The following is a 26,838-nucleotide window of genomic DNA, read 5'->3' as shown; positions in this document are numbered from 1 at the left end:
ACTCAGATTTTTTTTTAAGGATGCTCATTTACATGAAAACAAATTTTCCTGCTTTAAGTACCAATATTCTTGCCATTTCAGTCATGAAGAAATATGTACTACACATATATCTAGAAGTGGAAGGCAACGTATAAGGAGTGACTGTCTCCAGCATTTGGGAATGTCCTGACTCTCTGACTCTACATTCTCACTTCTGCAGCCAAAGCTGCAGAACCAGTTAAATCTTGCTATCTCGAGAAAAGGTCCCAAAGTACAAAATTCCAAAAAACAACCCCTCAAAAACTACAATCCAAAGCTAGAACTGGTTCTCTAAAATGTGTAAAACGTCAGAAATATCAGAGAAAGGCTGATTTTAAGTCACTTGAATTAAAATTAGAAGGAAACAGTCTGAATTAGCTTTAAACAGTTCATAACAGGTTCATATTTATTTCCTCTTTTTAATATGTAGCCTGATTCAAACCTGAAATGGAGTTATTTGATTAGTAATATACAAGTAGCAGCTATAATAAGATGAAGCAAGACTCATTATTTTCTCCTAGGTTCTTACTATGAGATGAATGTGCACAGTTATGTTTATTTTGAAACTTTAGAAAGGAACTGAGGACCTCACTTCTCTGTTCTGTAGATTAATCTACCCTGAATTTCAAAGATTGTATCCAAAGCAACTATTTTAGATGTCAAGACGTATAGATGCATACAGCTGAATGCAACTAATGCAAATTCTAGTCTTCTGCAGACAGAATGAGGACAAGCAATCTGACACGATACTATCTGTTACAAGTCAGAAAAACTGGCAGAGACATATTTGTTCTGTCCTTAAACTGATAGGAAATGAAGGAAAAACAACATATTAAAAGAGCTGCTGCTTCTTATGAATGACCTCCAGTCTAATCCAGAATAGTTGGTACGTTTATCGTTGGAAGCAGCACAACTAAATCCTCAGAAATGATACTAAAATTAATCTTTCATACATATTTTTCTCCCTACAATAAAAAAACCAAAACGTTTTCAATAATCACTGTCACTGACTGTTTGCTCCAACAGCCTCAAGCTCCCACTTCACTCTCCATGTCATTTAAAAGTAATTCCCACAATGCAGTTTTAAAAACAAACATCATATTTTTAAAATCACCTAGGTGAAATCAGATTTAAACACGTGGGTTCTGGCTCCCTTATTCTGTATCAGACCAATCCCTCTCGTAACGTCTGTAATATGGCACCTTTGCTTTGGCTAAACCAGATTGAAGGCAACACCTTGGATATACTGCAGGCACACATCAAAGCGTCTTCATTCTAAAGTAATACCTCAACTAGATTCTGCACTCATCTACTCAGTAAAAATCAAGGCCTTATAATGCTGATCATCAAAATCCTTGAAATAAACCCTCACTACTTCCCTTAAGCTCCCAGCCCCCTGACATGTTGAAGTAAAGACAAGGAATTAAGGTCTTTATTTGCAATTAACATACACTGCGTGCTTAATCCTTGTAAGCTTAACCAAATTCAGATAAAGTTTTCAGAAGTGCTGAAGTTATTAAATTGCTTACATGTTAGCCATTTATTTCAGGAGGGTCACAGATTCTGGCGGCTGATTTGGCTGATTCAAAGCCCTTTGAAGCCAATGGGAACCTGCCTTTCCACTTCAGTAAGTTTTGGATCAGACTAAATGCTGACTCTCCAGTTTCCATATGTTAAATTGCATTAAAGTGCGTCTTCAGTGACATTAAGCATTTTAACATTTACTTTCCTACTAAGGCGCGAAATGAAGTTACTACTTGACTATTTTTACAAGCTGCTTTACAAGAGGGAGAGGTGTTTCCCAAACATCTGAAGGTGGAAAGAAAAACTCATTATCCAAGAACAGCTGAAGTGGAAGGGAAAGACAAGCCCAGAAACTTCGTGTAACAACAGCCTGAGAACAGCATGAACATGGGACAGGCCTTACTGAGGTGCTCAGGAGTCGCAGGCGGGGAACATCATAGTAAGAAGAAACCACCACAGCCACAGGGCTAGCTGTCCACCCTGGAGCTCAGGATGAGCCCTTGGGACTTCCATTTTTTTTAGGAAAAATTGAGCACAGTATTACTAGCTGAGAAATAGAAATAGTCCTAGAAAAAAAGAATAGCAAGAACCATGAAAATCCCTCTGGTGTGATCCTCAGTGTCTCAGCTCTCAGCGACTCTCAAAATGCAGTGCCATTCAGTCTATCTTTCAAATCTGAGCAGCTCATCATTTAACCTTCCACTAGTGTCTTAATTACACCAGTTAAATGTCTTATTTTCAAGCAGGCAATAAGCTGTGTGTCATTTGTTTGACTGCACGAATAACTTTAGATGCTTATCTTTCATGAGCATTTCTGCAGGTGATAACCCCTGCTTGTGTCAGAAAGAAAAACCTGGACTAATGTAAATGATGTTAATTAAAAACACAAACAAGGAAAAGTCTGTCAAGGATATCATTCTCTTAATCTAAAAAACAGCTTTCTATAGTGTATGTATCTATTATTCTCAATTTATATGAATTAAAAAAAAAGGAAAAAGAAGATGGAGAAAAGCTACTGATGATACAAGCATCTTGCACATCAAATACAAAACAAACTATGTTACACTAATGAAAAATATATGGCTAATTTATCTAGGATCATAAACCAACAGTTCTATAATTGTAAAATTCACATACAATACTTCCTTATAATCACAAGTCTACTTTAAAATAATAATTATAAATATGGCATCTTACTGCATCTGTTGGTTTTTTTCAACTCACATTTGTTCACGTCCATGAAAAAAAACTACAGCATTTTTCCTTGCCTTTAGAACAACACGACTGGCCAACTACTCTTGTTAGGAACAGAACCACCTCAGAGGTTATCTCTTATGCTGCACTTGGTCAAATAAATGACACAGCACAGATCCAAGTGATACATCTGAGAAGCAAGAGCCTTGTTACTGACTAAAAAACAATAATTACAGAGTCAAATATAACAGCCCAGTTGAACTCCCAGCAATAATAAGGGCAAAAGGACTCTCGCCGCCTTTTCCTTATTAACAAAACAATATTCCACATGAAATTAATCTTCTGAGGTGAGGCCCTTTTATATATTTACAGATCACAAAAAATTAATTACTGAAAACTGCAAGCAGAAATGTATTCACAAAGCTGTACTTCTTATCAGAGGTTTGTAATATAGGCAAAGAGGCTCCTCCCAAAGAGAGTAACAGCATATCTACATTCAGTTCCTGATCTACATCAACTGGAAGAATATTTGCATACAGAGGAAATGCATGGAAATTAGCTGAATTGAAATTGAATTTATATTTGGAATGCATTTCCTTTTCTGCCTCCTCCTAATTCCTTTACCTTTAAAATGTAATGAAGAATGGAAATAAAAAGAAATTAAAAAAATAAATCACAAAATCTTTAATTAAAAAATAAAACAAAACTTGAGAGTCACTGCTATACATGTATTTAACTACACCATCGGTACAGAAAATAATGGAACAAACCTCCTAGGTCTTCTGAAAGGGTTAACCCTGGCAGTCCTCTTTCATATCATATACTTACCTTTCTCCTGGATTCAGCTTTCCTTAGTCTATCACAGCAAGTTTACATATTTTCAAATGTACACACACATTCCCCCCCACAGAGATACAAGCGATATCAAATAGCGAAAGAATCATTAAAGACATTGTATTTTATATCTCCCTAGATTAGATACATTGTACTAATGAATAGCTTCGTGTTAATTATCAAAGGTTCTGTTCTCTCACCAGCCAAGTGAAAAAACATAGTATGACTCTGGTTTAACTAGCTGACATTTAAGCCAACAAAATGAATGAGCTGACAGGCAAAGCTTCTTGCATTTGCTGTTGGACCCATAAACTGAAAATCCTTTTTCCTCTTGGACAAAAAGGCAAAAACCAGAATGCTACATGAATGTAACATATTACCAACGACCAATGGAACTTTCCACCTCAAACGATGTAAGGAGCACTGGAAAACAAGATGTCTGCATTTTACAGGATTTTGATTAATACGCATAAATTGCCTTAACGTGGCTTCAGAAAAAAAGTATCTTCAAAATTGTGCACAGAAAGCATTCTATCCCCTAATATAGAGATTGATTCAGTAACTGACCTACAATGGTGCGCTCATCTCTTCCAGGACCACCATCTTCAGCCTCGTAATGAGCCAGCCTTGGGCAGAAAACTGAGCAGAAATCCTCTACTAAGCTCAAGAATGCTAATTCTAAGATTGTAAAAGAAGTGCACTCTTCTGAGGACCCAAACAACGTTATCTGTAGAAGGCACAGACTTTCAAATGCCGAAGGTATCCTTTATTACCAAGATTCAAGTACAAATTTGAAGAGTCTCACATAGGAGGACCTTTGCTTCATCTCCACAGCTCTCAATCTACCATCACCTGTCCCTGAAGCATCTGGCCTCTCATGAGCAGGCCTCAACATTAGGCTTTTGCTGTGCACACATAAAAACGCATATTTACAACTCAAGGTTTGAGATGATGAAGAGCTTTCAACTCATTTTGATATTATTGAATCAAGCATGCTGAAACACAGCATTGATATAAATGAAGATAAAAACCAAAGAAAACACTGATACGGCTAAGCAACTAACTGTAGCACAAATTTCTAACCAAATCTAAAAATGTTTTGGTCTTTTGCTCTTAAATCAGAAATTGTTTGGGTTCGTTATATGCTAAACCTGTACATGTTTTCAGTATCTGTATGATGTGAATACATACACACAAACACACCCAGAAAGACTTCACATTCAAACCCATAACAAATGAAGTAAAACCAAACTATCTCATAATTATTGTATGCATTCCTTTCCACACGAGTAACATCAGAAAGTCAGGAATGATTTTCAGACAAATTTGGAAGCATTCCTCTCACTTCTATACGCATGCAGAAGGCAACTCAAAAAAAAACCCCAACACTTAGCTGTTTCAATGTAATTTATGAGTTGTTTTGTTGTTTTTTTCTTTTTTTAAAAGAAAGCACAGCATAAAAACACAGGAATGATTTTCCATTAGTGAAAAAGAGACAACATAGGCATCACATTCTACAGTACTGCCAATATCTGTGATATTTTCCCTACTAAGAACAGCAGGCCACATTTAATATCAAATGCACTGATGCATTACAATGAGACACAAAGCAAGATATTAAGAAAACGCTGGCGTAACAGAACTGACTGTATGGAGTCTTATTTAACACAGAAGAAGTGTTCTGTGTTTTTCTAGAGCCTTCTAACAACAGCAAACTGTGGTAAAATTTCTATTTCTGAAACAATACAGTGACGGAATACCTTGGCTAAAACAAAGTCAGTCACTCCTGACAGAAACAATGACTAAAAGAGTTTCTCACAGTCAAGTTGAGTATGTGTAACATCTCCACAGAGGTATTGTAAAGACAATTCCAAAGAGAGAGTAAATAAACTCATTCTGGCAATGCACTTTCTCTCAACTACGGCCCCAAAATGCATTTGAGTTAATATGTATTACCTAAATAAATTTACAATTTTTTTTTTCTTTTTTATGGGTTGAAAAGGACCACAATGATCATCCAGTTTCAAACCCCCTGCTATGTGCAGGGTCGCCAACCACTAGATTAGGCTGCCCAGAGCCAAATCCAGCCTGGTTACTGTCTTTTCTTCCCTTCTCCAGTTCTGTAACTGATACAGCTCCCAAAATTCCTCACTAACAGCAAAGCTCTGAACAACAAATCAATTACAATTTTTTCTGCTGTATTAATTTTTACACAGCAGTCACATTGTCCCAGCATGGGACCAATTTGTTCTGTTACAACATTCAGACAAATGCTGCTACATCTGCCTGATGTTCACGCTGCCATTTAAGGGTCAACTGGATATGCACACAGGGACTCAGAGTGCTCACTCATTTCAGCACCCAGTGCCAAAGATACTGAACACACAAAGCACTATGCAAATGATGATCTAGCTGACAACCTGGGAAAGAAAGAAGAGTTCTGACATATGTTTGTGGAGTGGATTCACAAATAGTTATATTGGCAACAACAAGGTGGTGGTAATATGTAATGCAAGGCAGAGGAGAAAGAGCAAGAATGTGCTTAAGCCATCTTAATACCTTCTTGGAGGTAGAGCACTGATCACTGATGTGCATCAAATGCAATGTCATACCGTCTGCACCAGGAGTACCGTGGTATTACTGTTGAGTACTAGAAAAACAGACTGAAAAACTCAACGATTTTTACCTTCAGCTAATTTAGCCTAGTTAAAGAAAAACTGAGAGATGACATAAATGGAACTTGTGAACAAAACAAAGGACAATGGCAAATGTTGTTAAGGAAAGATGACATCTGATAAGAACAAATGCACATGAACTGAAAAACAAGCACTCAGCATGCACCTCTGCTCTCCGATAGTTCAGACTGTTCCTACCATGTAATAACCACATGCAGGTTTTTCCCTTTCAGACGCTGTGCTTCTCCTGCAGTTACATCCCACTCTCTCATTAAGCCATCCTACCACATCTCACAACAGTTACTTCCCAGGGTACTTTCCAGGAACATATAAAGAAGAGTACCTCTTCATTTAAGCATGCAAACCAAGGCAACTGCCATGGATCAAGCTGTCACAGCTGTCACCATTGGTGTAAAGACAAGATGCCTACAAGGAGACTAACAGATCCCATGCAGACAAGGATTTCCAAATTCTGGAACAGAGCAGAACTACAACTTTGTAATCTGGGTGAATCTGGTAATCCAGCTGGAGAAGCCTCCCCTGCTCCAGGCAGGGCAGACAGCACAGCAGAGGACACTACTTACAGTTCTTGTCACTCTCTCGGTACAGGCCATTCTCTGCCTGATGGCAGCAAGTCCTCAGGGCCTGCAGCAAAGCCAGGACTACAGAATATGTCCCTTGGCACTGATAAGAAGTCAGCCAGACTCAGGGAAGTGGAGACATGGCAACAACCAGTCACATGGAAACAGGCTAATCTGTAAGTAAATGACGGGTCAATAAGGTGGTTATTAGGATATGGGGAAACTGGGAGAGTAGCAACTATTAACATTAACAAATAATACTAAACTAGACATGAGTAATTAGCAAACAAAAACAGAGTGACATTTACTCCCCAGAAAATGTTTTAAACAGAACTGAAACAGATAAAGTCAACAAAAGCAGGCACACACGTTGGTGACTGGAATCTCTCTGGGATCCTTTAAGCCTGCGTAAACATAACCAGGTATTTTATTACGAAAAGAAAGCAGTAAAAGGATCCCCTCGTCCGTACGGAGAGCTGCTAACAAATGCATCACTGTGCTGAGCAGACCCATTTGCTCTCTTTTGTTTGTCTGGCAGAAGGAGGAAGTGCAATTTTATATTTATCTTCAAAATAATTTGTCCACTAGCATGATCACTCTGCTGTTAGAACCCAGCTGTGAGGCAGCCTTATCCTGCCACAGCCTAGCAGAAGGTGAGCACCTCCCCCAGCAAACTGATTCACATTCTCCATCTCAATTGCCTTGCAGAGGCTGAGATTGCTGCCTGCTGTCAGTGACCTGGGTAATGCTGTCAAGCTGCAAGATTTGTCTCACAAAGAGAAAATCCTTTGTGAAAAGGAAAATCTGAACTGCTGCCCATACAGAGAGATACTCAGCATTCTCTAGAGAATATTACTTCAGAAATATTTAATGTCAGAGTCGAATACAGATCCACCTTGAAAGCAACTTTCTCTCTCAGAGAAATACCAAACCTGTTTTGCTGTAAAACTCCAGGGCAGAAAATAAAGGAGCCCTAACCATTTTTAAAATGTTACCAAATGACAAAGGCCTCAGAACACTCCAGCAGAGTTGCTTGAGGACATGTAGCATCTCTATTTTGCTACACCAAAAGAGCAGTCCAAGTTCCTCTAACTCCTTCGCCCTTTCTCCAAAAATGCTCTTGAAGCAACCTGGCACCCATACTGCTATTTTCTGTCTGCAGTCTCTGTGCCAGGAGATGCACATACTATAAAATCTGTTTTACCAGCCAAGTATGCTACTGCTGAAGAGCAACCAGAAGAAACCCCTCCACTGCAGTTCACTTTGTTTCAATGACTAGGATTAATAAGTCTGAAATTAAATACTTCCAGAAGTTTCTAAGGAGCAACACAGTTTTCATTCTCAGTGCTTGTACTTCTGCAGTTTCATCTTCTTCAAAAGCAGTTTACATTTCTGTTTAATAAAAGGGAACCCAAGAGAAGATCTTCAAAAGGAATCGTCATCTATGCCTTGTTAGCAATTCGTAAAAGCCCCAAATAATCAAGTTATGATACCGTTCCTCCATTGTCTTTTTCTGATCGTAACAGAGGACTCAGTGAACACTTTTTGAAGGGATTTTGACCAGAGTATCACAAAAGTGGTATTTACATAAGATAACCTGATATAATCTGGAATCTTCCTGGCTCTTGTAGATGATCATCACCACCTCAGCAATTCTTTCACCATAAAGGTATGGTGCCCAGACTGTAAGACTCCTTGTGAGAGAAGGGCTGTGGGGTGACAGGATCATCTTCCCTTTATTTGACCAGGCAAACATTCTGCACGACAACTGATCCCACCAAAGGAGTTTTTAAGATTTTCTTCTTTTACTACAATCAAGAACTCCTCCTTTTGGGTCTTCAACAGAATCACTTGAACCTAATTGTCTCTGCTGCCCTCAAAACACTAGTGAGACAATTTCAAGACTTCTAAGGAGGTAATTACAGATACTCCTACAATAAGTGTTGTTAATTCTTGAGACTGTCCCAATAACTACTTTTTCCACCTTTATGAACTGATTCTTATTTGAGGGTAGAGGCTCCAATAAAAAGCTGATGAAAAGCTCAGGATATTGGCTAAATTATGAGAACCTAAAAGCGGGCAATAAAATCGACTGCAGAACTATAAAGATGTCATAACGTAATAACGAAAAGACAAATGTTTACAGAATTATTTCATAAATTAAGAGAACCATGTTCTTCACAACATAGCTATCTCAGCTACTTGATACAGTGTCAAAAATGTAGTTATTGAATATGAAGGAAGAAGGCAGACAGCAATTTTTATCTGATTATAGAAGACTTCCCTTCTTAATTCATTAACATTGAGAAAAGAGCTCTAACAGGAAACTGTTGACGGCAGCAAATGTGGTACATATGAAGTGCCCTCTGACTGCAGAACTGCAATCACTTTTGCTTTACACACACACAAATAATAATATATGTGTACATATATATATATATATATATATATAAAGCACACTCAATTATTGAAAACAAAGGTGATTTTTGAGAATTGAAGCTGATTTTGCTAAATTACATGTTGTTAAATAGTGATTTAATCCATTTCAATTTCCAGAGAAATAACAAGCCCAAATACATACTATCTTGGTGTACTGTTACTGAAATCAAACAAAGATAAAAGAACACTGATAAAGAAATCTGATACAGGAATCTATGGAAGTGGCAAGCAACCAAGTGAGCATACAAAAACCACATAGGTTACAAAGGCCAAAACAAAACACTAACCCCATTTCAAAGATTAGTGTTTAACAGCTCTAATTTGTTCTTCACTGCCCACATTACAATTTATGTAAAAGCTACTTCAACTGCCCATTCTGCTCATTGGTATTCAATTAAAGCCTATGAGCTGCTAAAGAGAAATGTACTTCTATGGTCATGCAGCCCTAGGGGGAAAAAAAAAAAAGTATCAGTTATTGTCATTTCATCTGACCAGTATTATTTCTACAAAAGGAAGAAAAAGAAGAAAAAAATTGGAAGCAGTACAGTAAAAATTGCTTATGTTGGGGAAGTCACTCCAGAATACGCAGGTTTAAAAAAAAAAAAAAGAAAAAGTTGCAACAAAAGAATTTTTATGGTTAAAAATAAATTGATGCTTCCATTATGAAGCAACTAAATCCACTGGAGAACGTTTCAGCACTGAACTGCAATTGGCAGTGAATGGAAGACACATACAAACATTAAGAAGTCAAGAGAGGAGAAAGTAGAGACGATTCACAAAGTAATTAGAAACAAAAGAGAGAAAGGACTAGAGTAACCTACGTGCAACAAGTTCTCTCACCCACAAAAGCAGAAAACTATGACAGAGACTTGGTGTAAATCTTAAGGCTACTGGTTATTAGGCTGTTTAATTACTAGATCAAAGTCCCATACATTCAGATGATACAGAGCACCAGAGCTGAAAAGCAACAAGATGGTGTGTTCTGATCAAGTCAACAGAAGTGCTATCATTTGCTGATGCTTGATCTAGATGAAGTTGGCACTGATGTGCGATCCTGCAGTGAGCATTAAGAACAAATCTGCTATCATTAGAGATGGAGCTGTGACCCAAGGTACAGGCAGCTGGTGTAGGACTGGCTGTACAGAGCTCTGCAGCACAAACAAGAACAAAACAATCGTACTACAGACATCACAGAAATGAAGTGTTTCCACTTCAGCCAATTACAGCTAAATATCCTTACTTTTTAATCTGCATAAAGAAATCTTTACACCATTATTTGATTTAGTAAGTGCTTTATGCTTTTTTTTATTATTATTACTATTTAAATCTCCTATTATTGATCTAATTATTTTTCCACTGAAGACATAAGAACTCCACCAAATCCCAGGAGCACCATTATTCCAACATAACACACCTCAGAGACTGAAAGGCTTGCTTCAAATTTCATCTGTGAATGGAAGTTTTCTGAAATTTGCATATACTCACAAAGACTCATAGTAAAATAAGAAATGGTTTTTACCTTCCAAACCTGTATATTGCAGTTTTCACAAATTTAAAAGAAAGAAAGGTTTAAAAATGGCGCCTATTATTTCTCAGGACTATCCTGAAACTAAAGCTTTGTCTTAGCAAAAATCCATGCATTCAATGAAGACATCATTCTCTCCTCCATTCACTGTGAAGATTACGACTTTTTACATAACTGCCAACATTAGTTGTGTATCTGTAAAATGTACAGCTTGAAGAGGTTGTTAATTCAGAGGTACTTGAGAGGAGCTTATGAACAGGAGCAGGATAGACTTTCAACACCGTCTGATAGTGACAGGACAAGGCAGAATGGCTTTAATCTAAACAAAGGGAGAGTTGGGTTAGGTGTCAGGCAGAAATTCTCTACTCACAGGATGGTGAGGCACTGGGATCTGCCGCTCACAGAAGCTGTGGGTGCTCAATCCCTGGAGGTGCTCAAGGCCAGGTTGGACAGGGCCCTGGGCAGCCTGAGCTGGTGGGTCGCAGCTCTGCCCATGGAAGGGGGTTGGAACTGGATGATCTTTAAGACCCCTTCCAGCCCAGGCCATTCTGTGAGTCTATAAGTGATTCTTAAGGACACTTAAGAGTAATGAATAAAATCACCACTGTGAAATCTTCTTTTAAAAAAACATCTGAGAAAGGTTGAAGATTGATTATCACTTCTGCTCTATCACAAAATATGCTAGTGATTTTCAACATCCAATTAGAGAACACTCACGTGCACACGTCAGTTTTCATTCTTTAAAGACAATGAGAGACGAGACCTCTGGAGCTTAAAAAAATCTCTAGTTTCCTTTATTACATATAGGAAACTTTATGTCAAGGAAGAGTTACCATCTGAAAATCTTTTTAGCAAAGGAATACTGTCTGAAATTGGTCTCATTCTTCAGACACACAAATTCACCATGCAAGTCGTAGTTCTCTGTCCACTTATCCAATCCTCAGAGACAGAGGGAGCAGAAGTATGATGAAACCAGAAGTTGGGCCACGGAAACTGATATAAATAATAAATAAAATCTAAGAACAACTTCTCAAAAGTCATCCAAACCAAAACAGAAATCTTGTTTTACTCAGAAATAAGGTAATATGCAAAGCAGTTGAACATTCATCTTTACTGATCCCCTGCAGGTAAATTGATAATTCCTTTACTTTTCAGGAAGAACAAAAGAAATGCCATAATTTCCATGAGGAAGCATAGGAAGACAACTCCTGCACAGAATGAGAAACACAAACTTCTTTCTTCCACAGTCTAGCTAACATTTTCAACATGTTGTACAAAATTGTATTGCATTGTTCTACTTATTAAATCAGACATATTCAAAAGCTATGAACTCAGTTTCACTGACCCAAACTTCTTCACTATAATGTATTCTACTGTTATAAACAGTTTGCTAGAAAAAAATTTTGAACTGCTCTCATCTACATTTTTTAAACTCTGTTTCCTTTTGCACATGAAATTAAGCTAGTTCTCTCAGCTATGAAGAAGATCACTAGACAGCCATTAAATGACTCCAGCACATGCATTCAGCCCCTTAAACTGGATGGCCAATTTAAAATTCAGGCAGCTGAAACTATTCAAGTAAAAATACTGAAGTGTGCTATTATTTCTAATTATCTCTGCATAGGAGTTTCTTCAATTTCAAATACCTTCAAAAAAATAAAATTAAAAAAATGAGTGAAATATGTGACTCAGCCAGTTTGACAGGAAAATTTGATATTTTACATAATTCAGTTGTCACGATGCATGCTCGTATTTTGTTCTGCAGCAATTATAATTAAAATTTCAAATACTATACATTACTAACCTGCAGCAACTTTTTAAAATCCTTAAAATAAGAGAAATACACTTAGTAGCTTCACACGGCCCTTAAGCTCAAATGAGAAGTTTTTGTGGAGCTGAAACATGAGATATGTTCAGGACAGTTAAGCATAATAATCAAACACATACATTATAGTATCACAACATGTACGTGTAGTATATCGTCGTGTGTAAGCCAGTACCATCAAAACTACTTTTGTCTTGATTATTTTAGCACAGTTTATAATGATTTCAGTTCAACTAAAATCCCAACATAAAAACATAACACATGAACTTGGGCTTAGGATCTATTTTTTCCATCTTCTGTTATCTCACTTATAATTATTTTATCTTGTGTAACTGAGTAATCAAACACTAAAGCCATACCTAGAAGTTACCATTTTGCTATTCCAACAATGGAAGCACATCAAAACACTTTTCAGTTGCCTCTGCTCAGATCCAGATTCTACTAAGCAAGCTTGCAGAATCTTGATTACGCCTTCAAGGTAGAGCGACTTTCTGTGCTGTGTTTCTCCTTCTCACTTCCCTTTTTTTTCTTTTTGTCTTCTTTTTGTTTGAAGCTGCCCTATTACAGCATTCAAAAAGGAAAACCATAAAGCTCCTCCAAACCACGTGCAAGTATAGCTTGACTTTCTGCAGTAAAAACAATGACAACAAAAAACCCAAAATCTTTCAAGCAAAATTAGAAAAAAACACTGACAATGGATTTAAATCTCTCATCTGTTCAAGATCTCTACAGAATCAGAAGGCTCACATTCAAGGTAAGACCATGTTGTTTTCTTAACTGCGTATGTTTATAAGATGATGTAAGAACGCCTATACAAAATCCACATCACTAAGCCAGAATAGTTTTAAAATGAGTGTACTTCAACATGCATTTCTATTCTTCAGTTTACTCTTCCTTTGTGTGAGAGCTGATCTGCCACTGCACAAAATACGTGAAATACCAGTTTTCCAGCTCTGCCCAGAATCAAATATCTGTATGTAAAAAAAAAAAACAAAAAAAAACCCACAAAACAAAACTATCTACAGCCAAGCAGATAAAGGCAAGGCAAATAAAGACCTGAGAGTCAAAGAACTATGCAGTACTTAGTGACTGAGGATTTGACTGAAAGCAATAAGAATGGTCTACTATATGGCAGAAACCTTTTAACAAAAGGTTTTAACAAAATGTTTTAGAAGTCATTTGATTGCAAATAAGTAGTAGTCCTATTCTGCACACTTGGACAGTGCTCTTTCTGGTGAGCACTACTTGCCTTCTCTGTATTAGCTTTCATCTCAGCACTGCCATCTAACTGACAACAAAGCAGTCAATTCACGTTAACTGTCCATGTACTTATGGACACTCAGTATCTATAAAATAGGCAAAACAATCAAATTATTAAAGAAAAAAAAGGCAAAAGTGAATTGTTGAGAACCAGTGACTTGATTTTCCAGATGCTGAAAAAGGAAGGCTTGGTCTGAAGGCAAGAATTTACAAGCAATTTTCTAGTTCAATAGAATTAAGTGTCAGTAATGCCACATAACCTGTTTTATAACATAAGTCTCACTGATGATTCAAACAGATTATGACCACTTAAGCACATATATTCACCTAAATATATAAGGAAGTTACAAGCTGTCTACTCCCACAAGAAAAAAAGCACTACACACAATGGAAAGAAAGGAATATTACAAGGATCATCAAATATTATTTCCCATAAATCACACAGCTATTCTTTCTTTCAATATGACAGTGGAATACATTCATAATAGTTCTGAACAACCATGACAACAGGTGACCACATCCAATGAAACCCAATGTTTTAAAATAAGACACTGCTTCACAAAGCTTCCACCACAACATGCCAGTCAAGCACCCAAACTTTAACTCTATATGTGTTAGTTTAACTCTGCATGCATATATTGTAGTCTACAGTTAAAGCAGCAAATTGACAGGCAGGGGGAATAAATATTCACTCATCAGTCGCAGACACGGACTGAGGATCATATTAATTGTTGAAAAAACAAAAACGTTTGCCACAGTCACTGAACGCTAAAGTTAAATGGAATGTGAAAAAGTGTAAGGGAAATGCTTTCAATCTGCAGGGAATAAAAAAATTCAAGTAATGGAGGGGAAAGACTGGAAGACTTCACAGAAAGATTTATAACATTTTTCACAACTAATTTCAAGGAACTGCTGCTGTGGGTAGCAGCATGCAAACCAATACTCAACAGCTACCATCGTATTTTCACTGCTGTGACTGCAGTGCAGACAGAATCTGAGATGATGAAAAAGATGCATGAGTCATCACAGCGGAGTTTTGACAAACTTTCCTCTCTCATGTTTTTGTTTGAAGTGTCATTGCCTATACTGTCCCAGTGCCAAAGCACAAACATCCACAAGCTTTCACAGCTTATGCTCTTCCTAAAGTTCAGAAGCGCCTTCCCCTCTTTCTGTGAGGCAATCAGGTATCATGCGCAACTGCTTCTGAACTGCAGAAAGCTTTCCGATTCAAAAAGCCTTCATCAAATATGGAATGCCAGCACATGTAAGCAAAATCAACCTATTTGGAAATGTTCTCTGCCCGTTAACACGGGAGTTGCCTGGACCCCCAAAGATACCACAGAAGTGAAAATGATGGGTTCGGTTTTTTTGTGAGTTTTTTTCGTTTTGTTTTGTTTTCCATTTGGTACGTACAGAAAGAATTGCTCTCTTGCAGAGTTAAAGATTAGCCTGGCCTATTTCTTCTCAAAATTCTTTTAAATTTAGCCTCTATCACAATCTAGTTTTCATGAGTTTTTTTGTTGTTTTTTTTTGTTGTTTTTTTTTTTTCTTCCTTGGGTGTAGGAGGCAATCCTACCCCCTGCTGACAAGAGAGTAGGAGGTAGAAATTACTAATGAGCTAACAAGACAAGCTTTTTATTATAAAGCAACAATTTCAAGAGAATCTGTAACAAGAGAAGTATGAGCACTTTCCTTTGGTAGCACAGTAAGGAAGGAAACTCATTTTGGCCTCCCAAGAGACCTAACTGCATTCCCAGAATGATGCTCCTGTTGTCACATATCTCACACCCTGGAAATCTGGATGAGAATACACAAATGCTTGCACTCGTATTCAGAACATGTTTTCCAGACTAATACCAATTAGTTCCTTCCCGTCTGTTTCCTATCAGTAAAATGAAAACATTGGGAAAGATCCAAATAGTGACATTTTGACAGCAAAAAAAAGCAAAGGCATTCAAACGTTACCAAGGCAAATCTGAAATAAGTGAAGCATGAAGATACCTTTTTTTTCCCTGTGCCTAATTTCCCCATGATATGCTTCCATCAACTCCAATTAACTCCATAAGAAGAATCTCACTTACACTTCCCCTGCGCAACATCAATTCTGTATAAATAGATCGAGTGCCTTCCCAAGAACCAGTCTGTACCTGCAATAAGCTTAAGAGAGCTCCAAGAAGCCGTTAGTGACTAGACAAAAATATACACTGAATATGCAAAGACAACTCTAGACAGCTTGCATGCCTCCCCAGTTGCTAGGTCTTCAGCTAGATCCACATAGAGAGCAGGATTTGCGTCAGTACATTCATACCACTCTTGGAAAAGCGATGCCTGAAGAGCACCCTGCTCTCTTGAGCAGGGCTCAGAACAAATTAAGGTGTTTGCAAACTTGACTTCTGAGTTGAAGTAGCTAAGCATGCAGCTCTCTTCATACAGACAGCCCGTTAGAAAAAAATCTAAATACTAAGCTTGAAAAATTCGAAAATTAGCACAAAACTTATTACTTATCCCCCATGTACTTATCAGAGGAAGAAAAAATGCTAAGTTCACAGGCTGAATGTCAGACACAGTGTCATCCCAGGGCATCCTCATAGGAGCTGTTTTTTTTCCCCTGTGTACACTGTCACAACTCTTGCTCACTCAGTGACTATCCACAATAAAGATCTTAGTATCCCCTTAAAGAATCTGCAGTTATTGGGGTTAATAACATTATCACCAATTTATTGTTCAAATACATCTTACTACTAAATTTTTATAATAAACATTACAATCTGATTCACAAAGGAAGAAACACCAGGTCCAACAATTTTAAAGTCTATTCTTGCTACACATACTTTCTGCATGTTGCACCTATCTATTATAATAAAGTTACATAAACCACATATCCAGTTTCCTACCAGACTAGGTTTGTTCTTACTTACCATTCAACATGAGAGCGTAACAGATGAGTATAAAAGTCAAGCAAAAGAGACATTCAGTGGATTAAAGGTTTCAATATAAAGCAAATTAACCTTTCAAAAGGCAAATATATATATCACTGCAACACGATACAAAATATCAAAAATATAGCAGATCAAATTAAACTATTTTTGGTAGAATGAACAAAATTTTGGAGGAAAAAAGTATCAGATTGGAATCTAAAGGATATTAAATTAAACTACACAGACACAGGACACCAGTGTATACTAAAGTATACACTGAAGTCAAGCAGACGTTTTAAGCCAAATCTGATGATTTCTGAACACTTGAAATATACTCTACATTTTGTATCTCTTTTTCAAAATATACAATGTATTTTCCTCAATATAACACAGAGCAAAGTGAACATAAACTAAAAATAAAAAAAACAAGGAGAGAAATATCCTGAGGACAGACAGTGGCTTTCATACCAGCAAGAAGTCTGGCTGAACTTCCCATTTCTCACACACAGTTTAACCACTGTGCTACACCCCCTATGCCAGGATGTTCACAACAAAGCAAAAGCCTTTAAAGTTACCATTCTCCATATAACTGGATCAGAGAAGAGAAGCTGAACCACTGCAGTTAGATATCCGAGTAAGGCAGCTCAGCTGAAAGCCACAGCTGATGCTTCTGCTAAAACGAGGCCAGGAAACCACCAGCTCTATAGGAAGTACCGATCCACAGCGCAGTATCAGCACACTGCAGTATCCCTACATTAAGGGATTTGTATTTGATACAGTTATTGCTAGTCATTTGGCTAAATGAATATTAACTCTCACTCTGCAGAGAAACACCTACCAAAACTGGAATCACAATTCTCCACAAAATACATGGAAAAAAGAAAACACCTCTTGTCATTAATGACATTTCTGTGAAATTACTATTTCTGGAAGTATTATCTGTTAATCATGTTTATAGGGGAAAAACATGACTAGGCTCTGAAAGGGCATAACACATTTACTAAGTTTATTAACATAACATGTAGCCTCAGATTTCTTAAAAGTTTCTAAGAATTCGATTACAATTACTGCCTAGTAATTAAAGCATTCAAATATAAAACACTTTTAGTTTTAACAACCACGTACAATGATCTCCGTATCAGCGTGTGAAATGGCACCAAAATAATTCAAGTTCTACATTCAGAATGAGAATGTCATCACTACAGTGACATGCACTGCAAAAAAAACAATGGTCACCAGCAGTACAGTGTGTCAGTCTGTTCTTTAAATGAGAAGCACAGCACTGGGCAGCACAAACAGAACGAAGACTGTGGAACCGTCGAGCAAACATCTGGCATTTTGAAAGCATTTCTACAGCACAAGTTGTGGAGGAGAGTTTTGTATCAGATTCTGAAGTGTCACCAATGACAGCGATGTGCAGCTGAGTCATGAGACATAACTGAAACTTGCTGCAAAAAAAATAAAAACTTAAAAACCACGTAGCGGAGAACTTAAGAATTGTAACCAACAGTCAGCCTGTTTACAAACACCGAACATACACTAGAAAAGCCTGATTTTTAGACAATTTTCAGATTTTAAGACTATTTTTCCTCCCTAGCTACAAATAAAAGCAGACCAGTCCACAGATCACCCACTTCTTCCACTCCACGTGGAAGCAGCAATTCTCAAGAAAGGTTTTAATGCAGCGCTCATAGAATGAGTCTCCAGCGAAGCCCTTCCTGACGGCACTTAGGTTGGCTTACTCAAATACACTGCATTGAACCAGAACTTACTAAGATTAGTGAAACCTGTTTTTTTCCCCTCCAAGCAGCAGAATCCTATTTAAGAAATCGGAAGAATGTGTATGTTAACAATCCAGCCAGAAATCTTGGCATATTATTCGTTGTTGGTACTATGTGGCACACCAGGCATACGGGATATCTATGCCATAAGCAATCTCCTATTTTTATGCTGCAGCGCTATGCAGAAATCGAAGACGTTTTTCCCCATTCAGGGGAAAAACAGCTGGTTTTCAGTTACTCTAAGTCTATACTGGAATTATATATTATTTCTCTACAAGCCAGGGGTGCTTTCTATATTAAATTGATGAATTAATGCACAACATCCTTGGCCAAGCTAAAAATAAATGACCTCGTGCTTCCCAACTACCATTTGCTGCAGACAACACAGGCTCCGATTCGAAAGAAGCATGGATGCAGGCAGACCCCTACTGATCTGTGTGGAATTCCATCCTGGGAGGACACCAGGATGCACCAACACGCAAAGCCCAGGCCTGAGCAGTCCCACGCTATCCCATTAAAGGTGCTGTAAGCCAGACTGCTCATTGACAGGCAGGATTTACATAATGCCATCAAAAAGGGATGCTTTCATCTCTCAAATTCAAGCGGCCTTTTTAACGCCAAGTTAACACTGTAATGACTTCTCTGTTGGAGGAGGAGATTGGGTTTGTTCTTTCAAGTATAAATAATTTTTAAGGAAAATTTTTCACTCTGCATTTCAAACATATGATTCCATGTTTTTGTATCTGTTACTTCTGCGTTAATTATTCAAAACAGGCCTTTCTCACATCACATCGAGTGCAGATATAAATAACAAGGGCTGTGCAATGAGCACCCAGGATTCCTACAACAAAGCAATATGGCAATTTTTTTAGTATCTTACGCACACAAAATACCAGGTCACCTCCTTCACTTTTACATAGTTCTAACGTGAAAACAAACCCGAATCTGGCACTGTCTGATTTGATAAGTTTTCTTCTGACCCGTGTCTTCCACATATTTAACCTCTGCTCATCTAGTCTGCAGCTCAATTAGTACCATTCAAGAAGGAAAGGAAAGGAAGAATATCAAACCCAGCTTCCTCTCCTCATATAGAAGCCACAATAGATATGAGCAAGTTTTTATTGATCTTCTGTTAAATTATAAAAGGAAGAAACCACACACACGTAAGTTATTTACTGAAATAAAATGAAGGAAATAGAGGTCTTTGACATGAAGTAATTTGGAGTATGATGCACTTCAGCCCTGTTTTCCTCACCATACCCATAATACCAGTAACCATCATTATAAAAGTGCCAGAGACAGCTTAGAGCAGAACACAACTCTGTTTTGCTGCTGAAATTGGTGCAGAACAGAGACAAAGAGGTCTGTCAGCACACAGCTCAGCAACAGATTCACAGCAGCAGAACCGGAGCGTGGGTACAGTTCCAGGGGATTCACAGGGCACCAAAGGCACCCATGGACATCCACCCCACCTTCCTGGGGAGGGAAGCACCGCTCTGCTCCCGCTGGCCTCGTGCCATCACATATCTGGCAGAGGAAGGGGAAGAAGAAGAGGAGTTCACCGAAGTTCACGGTCAGCCAATGTTCACGTATCCTGTCATGCAGCAACACGGAGGGGCGCAGGGCACAAAAGCTCTTATGCCACACACACAACCGACAGATTTTGGGTGTGCGTGCGTGTGGGGGGAGGGAGGGCCGCAATAGGATCGAATGTGTCATCTGTGCGGAGGCTGCGAAGCGCGGAGCTGTCAGAAGAAAGCAGCAGAGGGGGCGGCGGGGAGGGAGGGAGTCTACAAGCGCGGCCGGGACCGCAAGCACCGCCGGGGCCGCCCCGCCGCCCCCAGGCCTCGCGTTCTGGCCAGGGCCGAGGAGCGACGGCAGCCCCCGGGAGCCGCCCCCGCTCGGGCCCCGGGGCCGCCCGCGGACGGCGGAAATCCCCCGCAGCCCCTCCGCGGCGTCTGCGGGTCCTCGGGCGGCCCCGGCCCCGCCGGGAACCCCCGGCCCGGCTCCCAAGCCTCCCGAGCCCCCGCAGGCCGAGGCCCCGCTCCGGCGGCCGGCCCCGCAGCCCGGGCACGCAGACAATGAGCGGCCCCAACTCACCAGTAGCGCCGGGGCTCCGCGGGTCCGGGGGCGGATCTCCTGCCCCTTTTCCTTTCTCTCCTCCTCCGCCCAGGAGCGATATCCGGACGCGCCGGGAGCCGAGCCCCCTCCTCCCCTCGCCGCCCAGAGAGCTGCCGGCCGCGCCACCTCCTCGAGCGAAGTCACTTTATTCCCCGCTCCAACATGGCTGCTTCCCCCGCCGTCGCCTTTCCGCGGCTCCCCAGCGGAACGCGGCCGCGGGCCGTGCCGGGAGCCGAACGCTACCGGTGCCGAGCGCGGAGCCTCGCGTCAGCCGGTCCGGGCCGAGCGCCGCGCGCGGACGGGCCGAGCCGGGCTACGCGTCTCCGCTGCGGGCTGCCGCCTCCGCCCGCTCGCAGCGCACTGAGCCAGCCCCGCCGGCAGCCCGAGCGCAGGAGGGGCCGCGGGGGAGGCCGGACGCCGGCGACACCTAGCGGCTGCGGAGAGCGCTGAGGGGGGGCGGCCAGAGAGAGAGCCGGGCGCCGGGCCGCGGCCTCGGGAAATGCCCTCGAGCGGCGGAGGGGAGCTCGGGCCGCCTTCCCTGGGTCGGGGGAGCCGGGCCCAGCCGGACGCAGGGGGCGCTGCTGCTCCCCGCGCGGCGGTGCGCGGCCTGGCCTGCGGGGCGCGGCCTGCGGGGCTCCCCCCGGGCTGTGTCAGCTTGGGGAGGGGCCTCCGCTCGCTCCAGGTGTAGCGGCCGCCGGCGGCTACCCTTGTGGTGCTTGGCCTGGGGATTGCGGGAGGGTGGAGGCCGTCTGTGAGGGAGCAGCCGCCCCCCTCGCCTGTTAGGGGTGGTGGTGTAGCTTCTGCAGGTTTCTTGCTCAGTAGCGATGAAAACGTCCTTTCCATTATGCCCTGGTATTTTCTTACTTCTGCTGCATTCGCAGTCTGTGTGCCATCCCTGTGCTCATCCTGCCCGCAACAACCACGTTTCCTCCTGGCTCTTCCATTCATAATCTTTTTTTTTCTTGTTCAAAATGATCCAGTTTGCATTCCCTCACTTCTCAGTCCTTTCTGCCCCAAAATGTCTCAACCTTCCTGTACAGAGCAAAATCTACAAGTTACCCTTACAAGCAATTTGTTTTGCACTGTATCTTCTTGTCACGTTTCCACCAAACGAAGAACAAAATAGAACAATATGTCCAAATCTGAAGTGATCTCAGTGATGTGTGTTTGAGCTTCAAGTACCAGGTCACAGATACGCTTAGGGCACACTCTGGCCAATTGTTTGTTTTTTGTTTTTTCATTTTGGACACGTTCTGATTTTTGCTTTTATTTTGTTGGCCAAAGTTCAGTGTCACAGCCACAAGGCCTTTTGTCCAAGCAGACCCACAGTCCTCTGGCTGAATGTGAAACCAAACCGTGGTCTCCTCAGGAAAGCTGATAGGACATCCATGTTCGTGCTTTGTGGTACGCCCAGGCACACTGAGGGAGACCTGCCTGAGGGAGATCTGCAGGCAGCTCTGTGCTAAGGTGGAAGCTGCAGTGCAAGCTCCAGAGCTTAAGGAGCTCCATGTGCAGCTCATTCCAGCCAGCCTTTCTCCATAGTGGGGCCAAGAGGGAGCTGTACTTGCAAAAGCAGTGCCAGCAAAAATTTCCCTTGCTTTCAGCTCAGTTGCAACCTTCCAGCAGTGCAAATGAACCAGAACACTGACGAACGTTTCTCAGTAAACAGAAGTAACTTGCTCTTGCCTAAAAAGGAATGCAAGCATCAAGCCACTTATTAGTGCATACAGATTCACTTTGCTCATGCTGATATATGCTCCTAGTGAAATCAGTTGAGGATAAAAAGCAGTAAATATGACTCAGAAGCACGCTTGAAGTCTACGTAGACAAAACATGATTATTGAGCTCATTCTGAATGTGTTCAAGACATAGAATAGCAGACTTACTTTTGCAAAATATGTGGGATTTTTAATGACAGAGAAAGCAGACATTTGTGCTTTGAACTTCTGACAATGCAAAGATATCCCTTACTGATCTCTTCTGCTGCTCAGGACCTACCAGTTCTTGCTAGACTTGCCAGTTCTTCTCATCTCTGAATGCTAACGAGATGATCTGTGCTTTGTTTTTATCTTACTCAATTTGAAGGCTATTTTGGCTAAGTAATATCATTATAAATGATTGTGTGCAGGTTTGTTATTACATACATGAATTGTAGAACAAGTTCCTGAGACAGCAACAAGTGCGCTTACTGCAGCACACCCAAGTAAACTACGTTTAAAAGGAGGTGGGCTGGAAGTTCATGAAGCTGTGCTTTATTTTCAAGGACTAAAATATTAGTAAGGTAGTAATGCTTCTGCTGTGCTTATTTTATTTTATACACATTCATGACTGTCACAATTCAGTTATGACAGCATAAGCAGTCGTGACAAGATGAGAAACTAAAAACTGAGTGGTTAGGATGAACTACCCAAAAACCAAGGTGTGAACAGTACCAAAGCAAGAAAGATTGACAGACTAAAGTTTGAAATGTAAGAACTGATTTTGATTAATGTATCCCACGAGGCTGTTTTTATAACTCCAGCTATTGATTTTTTTATTATTTAGTGGAATATGTAGCGATCAATCATATTTCCATCCAGCTAACCGTGATTATTAATATTTTAAACTAGTTTTGAAATGGATTGGCTGGTGAGTACAAGAAGTCTATTATGAAGACAGCAAGAACAGAGTATGCCCAAGTTCCATGGCATGAATTATTACCTCTGGATGATCTGATGTAATCTGCATCAGCCATTAGAGCATGGAGGCAGCAGTAGGAATACTGTGTCGTCAGGGGACCAAGATTTCCTGCCTCAAACGTGAATACACTGGCTTTGCCTCAGCGTTTGTAGAACAGAAGGATGTAGTTGTTTTGTGACAGTAAAAGTATAGGAGTTAAATCAGGGAAGTGCACATGCTGGTAGATGGAAACATTACAGAACCATATGTATTTTTAAAACAATGTGTGTGGAAAGCATTTGCTTTCCTGCCAAGAACCACCAGTTCAGGATGGTGAGCTGCAGCAGCAGGGATCAGTGCCCTCCCTGCCACCCATCAGTGTGGGAAAGCATTGTCTTCCAGTATGAGGGATGTGTTCATTCACAGGGGAAAGACTGAAAGTCTTGGCAGGTAATTAAAAGGGGAAATGATTTTCAAATACAATTTTTTTTTTTTCTGAAATGTAATTGTTTTTTTCTATTGGATGCCAAAAATTTCTGAAGAATGCAATATCCTCTAACTAATTGTATCTGTGTTCTGAGAGAAGAAACAGAACTATTGTTCTGCTCTGCAAAGAGCTATTTATATGTTAGTTTGTGTAGCACTCCTTTCTGTAATTATCTTCTTCTACCTACACAAAACCCCTGTCCACTTAACAATCTTAAATTAAGGTAGTTTCTTGCTTTCTTATACCAAGCTGCTATTCATATATTTTTTCCAGGTTACTTGGACTTAGTACAAAGTACTACATGCAGACCTCCAGGCTAAAAAAAAATAATTCTTAACGTCACTGGGAGACCAAACCCCTTCCTCTTGGAATGAATGGAAGCAGGAAACAGCAGCAAGTTCACCCTTTCAAGAAACCAAAAGCTATACAGTCTTTCTGTTAACAAAAATATAGCCATTTATTTCTACCTTGATTTGAATAACTAATGACTGGTCATTGACATAGCTGCACTGCATGTTCTGGACAGTAATAGGGAAAGCTACTGTTTGCTCTGGTAAACCTTACTTGCTTGGCAAGCAGGACAGAGTTCCCATAGTGCAAATATTGGTGTGTTTGTTGTCTGCACTTGAGATTTGCATTCATGTGCTACAGTGGCCTCTACAGATTGATCAACTACTGCAGAAATTACCACTACTGGAAATTCTGTCTTCCTGTATGTATTTTATATTATTGACATTTTCTAGCATATGAATATAATACATGACATATATGTATGTGGCATGCCATTGGCCATTTTCTTCTTTCTATTCCTTTATGTTGATTAACTTTTCAGTTCCCATTCCTAACTTCATAACATCCTATCAAAATCCTACTTAAATACTATTTCTCATCTGGTTATAACTCACTACAAATTTTGAAGATTTTCCATCATTCATGCAGATAAGCATTTATGCCTTTACAACATCTGAGGAGATATTTCTATTTGTATCAAGCATTTCTGGGACATGGACACACACAGTATATGGTATATATTTTGTTTTTTGGGACATAAGCCATTGTTTTGGTGGAGGGAGCAATATCTAGTTTAATCCCTTGTATAAATCATCTTCAACTAATAACAATGAAGTCTTTCAATTGACTTCAGTAAGTGGTTAGTCCTTTGACAGAGAAATTAATAGCAGGGAGAGAGGCTCTTCCTGTACATTTCTGCTCTGCTTAGCAAACAAATGGCTAGACACTCCTTTCTTTCTCTGCTCCTGCTCTGAAATGCAGGACATCCTGTTTTTTAAAGCCAAAAACATAAGGCCTACCCCAACCCCATACAATTATCCTGCTCAGGTAGGAAATGGTGAGGTATTTTCTATAGATTGCCTAAAAATGGTAGGTTTCTGCAGTGGAAGGTAGGTTGCTATGAAACTCAAGCCTAAGACTGTTAAAAGATTTTATTTTTTTTTAATATATTTTGTTTAAATATAGTGTTGGAAACTAAAACTGGTGGAAAGAATTTGAATGAAGCAATGAAAATCTGCAGGTAATGAAATCAGGTCACTTGGGTATATGCATCTCCGCTGCTTCTTCTTAGGTATATACTTGGGGATGCACATCTCTCTTTTGTGAAACAAATAATGAAATGTCAGGGAAAGAGGCTTCTATTCTTCTGTTTCTTTCAGGTTCAGTATCTGGGACAGAATAGCAAGCATCTATTTTCCTTCTTCTTTGCAAGTAAATTGCTTCATAGAATTTTGCAGTCATTACTCCCTGAACTGATTAGAAATGCCATCAGTGAGTCTGTGAACATTTGAACCATTGCCAAATCAAAACAGTTAGCAGATTTGAAAATAAAGCACAAAAAACACAGCGATTCCTGCAGTTACAAGATTATAGGTGCCGAACTTATGATTCTTTCTTTATTTTAATGACTGCTATCTCCAAAGAATTTTCTGACTTAAGTTGCATGGCTTTCAACCACTATAAGCTATAGTTACTTTCTTGTAAACTTTTTATTTAAAAATGAAGTTTCTTCTAGGAAATATAGTATCTGTTGCCATGAAGACGAAAACAGTTCTCAAGTTTATGTATATATGATTGAGGAGGAACTTGTGAAGAGACGGAATAAAATAGGTGGAACTGGAGCTAAAATCCAGTACAGATAGTATGAAGACTATGAGAAAGTGCAAGAGAGTGGAGCCAGCACACATAGTAAATGTTAGAGATTAAAAGAGGTAAAGGAACTCTGGGGACAGAATTAAGTGAGTTAAGAGAAATGTGGGCAACTGTGGAAAGGTTCTGTGCGCAACCAGTCAGATGTATTGCTAATGTGCAGAGAATTCAGAGAAATCCTTATATAGTTTTCTATGCACGGGCAGCTAGCTGACAGGACTGCTTGCAGATTTATAATGGCAGCCTTTGAGATGCGAGTGGCAGATAGTCTATTCAGAACAGGCAGGAAGATAAGATAAGGGGTATGTGAGGAGAGCTGACGATGAAAGAGAATGTTAGAGTTAAGCTATGGAAGACAAATGCAGGAAATGACAAGGTAAGCAGATGCAGGGATTCACCTAGGCTAATGTCCTCTGTTTTGTAATCTTGTTGTGCTGACTATGCAGGGTAGGTAGGGAGAATTAAGATGTTGCTGTTTAATGTATCACTGCTTGTGCTTATCACCCTACCCTTCTGCTGCAAGTTGTTACAGCCTGAGGGAGAGAGGACTGGAGCCTGGCCTGCTCCCCTGCATAGCGTGGCAATTAGGTCTAACCACTAGAGAGGACATCGGGGCGGTGAGTCAGATGCCTGCATTTCTTCTGCCACACTTCCTGCAAGGACAGCACCCTCTGGCAGATGGGAGGGACGAAGAGGTGCGGTCTGTTGTTTCAGCGCAGCCACATCAGGCTTCTGTTAAGTCATTTCTGCTGAACCACAAACCCTCCTGCCTTCTGTAGCCAGGTACATACTTGTATGTTGGTGTTGGACTTGAAAGACTGAGAGAAAAAAAAAAAAA

The 26,838-nt window shown here is 40.1% G+C and overlaps 1 protein-coding gene across 2 annotated transcripts in view; it reads right to left on the bottom strand.

Moving 5' to 3' along the window:
* The window catches only part of CDK17 (cyclin dependent kinase 17), a 77,609-nt gene extending 56,582 nt beyond the window's left edge, over positions 1–21,027 (bottom strand). The window contains exon 1 of one of the 2 annotated variants that reach the window (XM_052667330.1): positions 20,675–21,027. The gene's annotated coding sequence lies outside the window, so the exon portion shown is untranslated. The remainder of the gene's footprint in view (positions 1–20,674) is intronic. The other variant, XM_052667331.1, reaches the window with a different exon arrangement.
* Between the last annotated feature and the right edge of the window lie 5,811 nt (positions 21,028–26,838).

This window comes from Tympanuchus pallidicinctus, unplaced genomic scaffold, assembly GCF_026119805.1.
Source record: "Tympanuchus pallidicinctus isolate F22 unplaced genomic scaffold, pur_lepc_1.0 scaffold8, whole genome shotgun sequence".
Lineage (NCBI taxonomy): Eukaryota > Metazoa > Chordata > Aves > Galliformes > Phasianidae > Tympanuchus > Tympanuchus pallidicinctus.
The sequence above is the reverse complement of the archived record's forward strand: the minus strand, read 5'-3'. Positions and strand labels throughout refer to the sequence as shown.